Source organism: Triturus cristatus, chromosome 4_1 (assembly GCF_964204655.1).
Source record: "Triturus cristatus chromosome 4_1, aTriCri1.1, whole genome shotgun sequence".
Lineage (NCBI taxonomy): Eukaryota > Metazoa > Chordata > Amphibia > Caudata > Salamandridae > Triturus > Triturus cristatus.
This window is the reverse complement of record NC_140585.1, coordinates 760,640,450-760,646,449: the sequence shown is the minus strand read 5'-3', so window position 1 is coordinate 760,646,449 and position 6,000 is coordinate 760,640,450.

Genomic DNA, 6,000 nt, shown 5'->3' with positions numbered 1-6,000 from the left:
TGATATATTTTTAGATTTTTTTTTTATTATGCATGTCTTCCAGAGTATAATTTTTCCTCCAGCCACGTTCTAGATTTTCACATTTGGCTTTAACAACTTTAAGTTCTTTGGAAAACCAGTTGGCAGTTTTGATTTTTCTGGCAGGTGGCTTGAATGTCCATGGTGCTACAGTGTCTAGAGCCCCAGACATCCATGTTTCATAGTCATTCCATGCCTTCAGCAGAGTATCACTAGGCGGAGGAGGATCTTTTAGTAGGGCGGATTTAAAATCATCCTGCGGGAACTTCCTCCAATCTCTGCGTTTTTGAGGCTTAGGCTTGGTCATTCTGCCTTTCTGTTGGGCAATTACTACCTCAATAGGGACGATGAAATGATCTGACCATGTTATTTGAATCGGTGTGGCAACTGTGATCCCCTCCCAGCTAGCAAAAACGGGGTCTAGGAGATGTCCTAGTTGATGCGACGGAGAGGTAGATTGAAGTTTAAGCGTCAAGGATTTAAGTACATCTACTACTACCTGTGCCTCCTTACAGTTAGGATCTTCAAAATGAAGGTTAAGATCTCCCAAAATAAGAAATTTCTTGTACCGCAGTGCATGCTGAGTTATCAGCTCTGCAAGTTGATTACTGAATTGGGAGGACTTGCCTGGAGGCCGATACAAGAGGAGTCCATTGATAATAGTTTTAGGATTAGCTTTGATAGTGAAAAAACCACCTTCACAATTGGGCAGCTCATGATGTCACAATGCATACCATTGCACATGACATCACAGGACGTCTCAGGGAATAGTAATAATGGCGAGATAACTCTGGTAGTTAATGCACTTGCTGGAGAGATCTGTGTTTTGTAAAGTCCCAGATTTGAATCAAAGTAGTAAAGAAGGTTAATGTGTCTCCTGCAAGGCACATAATATAACACAGATTACAGATTTTTATTTTATGCCGGTAGCAAAGTGGGTTACTGCTTTTAACACTCCTTTTGTTACCCGCAGCTCATAAATTGTAATCCTTCTAATATAGCATAGTGACGTGTAAAGGACATGTGACTCCTACACCTTGCAACCCTCACTGTCTGATGTAACTCATCTTGTACATTGATCTATTGTCAATGTACAATGTGTATGTTATGTACAGAGCTCTGAAACCCCGAATAGGGTTGCATAGTGTTATTAAAGAAATAAAACAGTGCTATTGAAATTGTTATTTGTGTAAATACTGGAACAGACCAACACAACTGACATTCTTATAGTGCATTCAACTATTATGTACAGGGACTGAACACAGGCAAAAGCTGCCTCTCTTAAGTACTTGTGAAGCGATAACAAGCTATGTCCATTTATTTCCCCTCAGTGGCATTTACATTTAAGTGTGAGGTTCCAGGCAGCCTCCAGTCAGGATATTCAAACATAAGGATGCCTGATGGCCCCTTAACTTCGGCCCAGCTGGAGGTGAAAAAAAGCTCCCTTGCTGCTGATCATTGCTGCTAGAAATGGAAAGCAGACAACATGCAGGCGCTGCTGAACGTGTCCTGGTGTCTGAAAATTACACCAGGACAAGTTCAGCATATTTTTGTGGGGCCCAACTTCTTGGCATGGGGGACAGCATCCATCCTGTGAAAAAAGTGGTTGGACGCCATGTAGCTGCGTGTACCCCCGACTTGTGCCCTGATTCCCCCTCTCTTCTGTAAGTTGCAGAGGCATTGGCACGTCAAAGCACTACCTACACTTGACCTGTGACCTTACCTTTTGTTGTGCTGCAGACCTCCAGGATTTTGATAGTCACCTCGCTCTTGCCTCCACGGCTGCCTGAAGTCTGCACTGCAACGACAAAGGAAGAGAGGAGGTTTGTTGATTGCACCCTGCCCCTCCCCAGCCCGACGCTACCTTATTTGATTTTTTCACACTGCGCAATTCAGCCACTCAAAGGCTGATTTTTGTTGAAATGTTTATTTTGAGCAGTTGAACCTCACACCGGAACATAAGAACAATTAGTATGAGACATAGTCTCAGCACACATCTTGCTTACGTAGTGTGTCTGATATGTTGGTCTGTCCTAGTATTTACACAAATAACAATTTAAATACAAATATTTTGTCTTATTTCTTTTGTAGTGCTACTTAACCCAATCCAGGATTTCGGAGCGCTTTACATCAAAGATGCACATTGTGCACAGACAATAAATGATATGTGTGTAAATCAATTTACAGGATGTGTTACATAAAATAGTGAGGGTTTCAGGGTGTAGGAGTCACATGTCCTTTCCTTCATAGTTCACTGGGCGATATTAAAAGGATTACAATTTATGAATTGCAAGTGACTAAAGTAGCTCTGTGTTAAAAGCAATAACCCATTTAAAAAAAAATTCCTGTCATCTGTGTGTCCCATAATGTGCTCTGCTGGAGACATATTAACCCTCAATGCTACTTTGATTCAAAACTGGGATGAGACAAAACACCAGTTTCTCCAGCTAGTGTATTAACCTCTAGAGCTATCTTCTCATTATTATTATTTCCTGAGATTTACTGGGTGCATAAAGATCTATGCTGCCAGTGCCTTAACCCCATAAGATATTTTAAAATGCAGACTTTGCAACCAAGTAAGCAGAATAGATATACTACCACGTTTCTCCTTGTTGCCAATTTCTTTCTGGCAGTATTTTAATAAATAAATGTATAAGTGGAGGCCTAGATCTTACGCTGGGGTTGCATCACTTTTTTGGCACAAGGCTAACACAAAATATAATTTGTTAAAATATTGTAATGTGCTCAAATGTACTCATGATAGACCTGCTTAACATATGAGAGGTCTTTGAATCTGATGTCATTTTTTGTGATATAACATCCTGTGAGGTCATTTGTTGTGATGCCACATGCAGTGATGTCACTTACATACTGCCTAACTTAGTTTGTACCGCAGTTCTTTTTACTCGACTAGAATTAGAGTAACATGATCAAATTTCAGAGATAAAGACATACATCTAGTTTGGCAAGTAGGACAGTTTTCAGTGGCAAGAGGCAGGCTTGTGAGAGGCCAAACTCCAGTCATGACAATTTTTTTATTAAAAAAGAGAGAAGAATGGCTTAATCTTTTCACGACTCAGAGGTAATAGTTTGCCACTTTAAAGATTTTGTTTATATGGAGGAGTCAAACATGATGATGAACGATGAAACAGCGGGTGACATTGATGGGATGTCAGCAATGTCTGAGTCTATGGGCTTTTGCATTTCATTGTCCACTAATAAAATCCTGGCTGGGATGCTGATCTGTTGCCCTGCCTGGGCATGCAGGGGGGTTTCTGTCTTCCCTGGATGAGTTCCTTTCCTAAAATACTAGAATTTCAAGGTTCTAGGGGACCCTAATAAACATGTGAATGCATCTTCTGACCCATATGGTTGCTTCTTTTGGAGCATATGTCATCTTGGGATAGGTCACAGTTTGTAACTCAGCCCATTCACTCGGTCCAACCAGGCTCTCATTCACTTCCATTGATCACTGGACCTCGGCCCTCACGGATGCGGGTTTCATTGTTCTCTACCACATCGTAATTGGGCCACTGTCTCTTCTTCTTGCCTTGAGCAAGCACTCTCCACCTATGATAGAGGTCATGGAGGTCGATGTCAGTCGGTTGACTCCTGGCTTACACAAGTGGCTAAACACATCATACCTATTAAACACAGAGATGTTAATTCCTCAGGAAAACGACAATCAACACCTTGGGTTAGTGAGGAGCTTAAAGTGCTTTGTAAGCACTATAAGAAAATAGAAAGGGATTGGAGGCGTCATTACCTTTGTAATGACAAAATCTCTCAACAAGAAGGCTCTACACATCGACCATCGTGAAATTAAGAAAGCTGAGTCTGAATTTTATACAGTTCAGAAGACATGTCTCAAAGAAAGTCCGTAGAGACATTTAAAATAGTCATAAAGTTTATGCCTTGCTTCAGCCTTAAAAACATTCTCTTAATTTATGTACCCAATTGTCCAACTTCTTTGACACTAAAATCCAAACGATTGTAGATGCTTTACATCTCATGGGCGCTGCCCCACTGAGGTCAGTGACAACACGGCACCGCAGGTAGAAATAGTGCCCTCTAGTGGCCAATTGCTACAGGAATGTACCTTGATTTCACTTGAGGAGTCCACTCAGACCTTGAGTGCCTGCAAATTAGGGTCGCCAGATCACGCCTGTCCATCTCACATTCTTGCCATCAATTGTACGGCCATCAACCCTGTTCTAAACCAGTTTCTAAACCAGTCAATTTGCTTGGCCACAGTGCCCAGTGGTTGGAAGCAGGGCAAGTTGATTCCTCTTTTAAACAAACCCTCAGCAGACAAGACCAATCTTGCTAATTTCCATCCCATTTCTCTGCTGTCATCCTTTACCAATTTATAGAGAAGCAACAAGCATCTATCTGCTTTTTGGGAACAAAATGAGCATCTTCACCCTACCCAGTCGGGTTTCTACCCTGGTTTCTGCACCAAGACCACACTGTTTGAGGTCACAGATACAATTAGGCTAGCAGTAGATCAAGGGAAGCTGGTGGCACTGATCCTCCTTGACCTATCCACGGCTGTTGACCCAGTCTCGCATGCGACACTCCTGCAGCACCTCGAAGCCATAGGTGTCTGCTGTTCTGCATTGGCATGGCTAATTTTACCAGATAGATCCCGGTCAGTCTGGATGGTCTCATTTGCCTCTGATCATAAACCATTGGGTTATGGGGTCCATCAGGGGTCTGCACTAAGCCTCACAGCTCCAAGTAACCAATCAGTGTATGAGTTCTGTATTGATATTTTAAACATAACATTTTAACGTAATGTGTATGTGACCCCTTTGGCACCCTTAAATGAATCATTTGGAGTACAGATCATATCTTATACAGATGATATGCAACCCATTTTCACACTTGACAGAAATTCACCTAATGCACTGCATAACTTCCAGACCTGCTTCTTTTGCCCACCAGTTGGGGGGGTAGGAGGCACCTGTTTTAGCCTGCTAAAAACGTTAAAGTTCCTCCAACTCCTCCACCCTCCTGCAGCAGAAAACAGTGATCCAGGCCTTGATCACCTCAAGGCTGGGTTATGATATCTCTCTGTACTGTGGCCTACCTGCCTATCTCCTGAAGAGATAACATCTGGTGCAGAATGCTGTGACCAGGCTTCTACTATGCCTTCCTAAGAGACCCCATATTCAGCTAGGCCTAAAGGAACTTCACTGGCTGCCAATAAAAGAATGTATGAGGGTAAAAGGTTTGGTTCTGGCACACAGACTTTTTTACCACTAAGGCTCTCAGTATTTGTCAACAGATTCACACCTTACCAACCAGCTCGGTCTCTTTGGTCAACCAACTCCTTCCTTATTTCAGATGAAAAAAGTGGAACGGTAGCTCCTTCTCTTATCTGGCAGCCAGGAAGTGAAATGCCCTCCCAGTTCACCTCCCTGCTTCCAGGGACATTCTGACCTTTAAGAGACTTCTTAAGACCTGGCTCTTTGATTCTGCCTATCTGATAGAGGCTTTTAGTTGTAGGTTCCTTGCCTTTAGATTTTCCCCCAGACGTTAGTCTAGATCCAGAGATTTTTCATTAGCAGTCCCCTGCGCATAACTAGGTGACATCTGTCTACTCTGTGTCAATCGTTGGTGTCATGCACGCCAGAAATGACATCGCAGAACCTACATAGACGCTTCCTGGGTGCTCTGACATCAGTTCTTTCTTTTTTTGTGCCAGCCTAGGCACAGATCTGGAGAGCGTTACCCCTTAGTCTTTTTTGGCTACCCTTTTCTCAACTTTTGTCAACGTTTTTCTGAGCCTTGGACTCCTGGTGGCATCAAGATGTCCTAACGTAGGACCAGATTCAAGCCCTGCGGATCCTGTTATTGGATGATGTCCATGATGGATCCATACTTCATGTGTCTCTGGTGCTTGGAACGTGACTACGACCCAAAGTCATGCTCCGAGTGCCGGGCCATGAATCTGAAAGCTTTGCGGGGGCAGTCCCA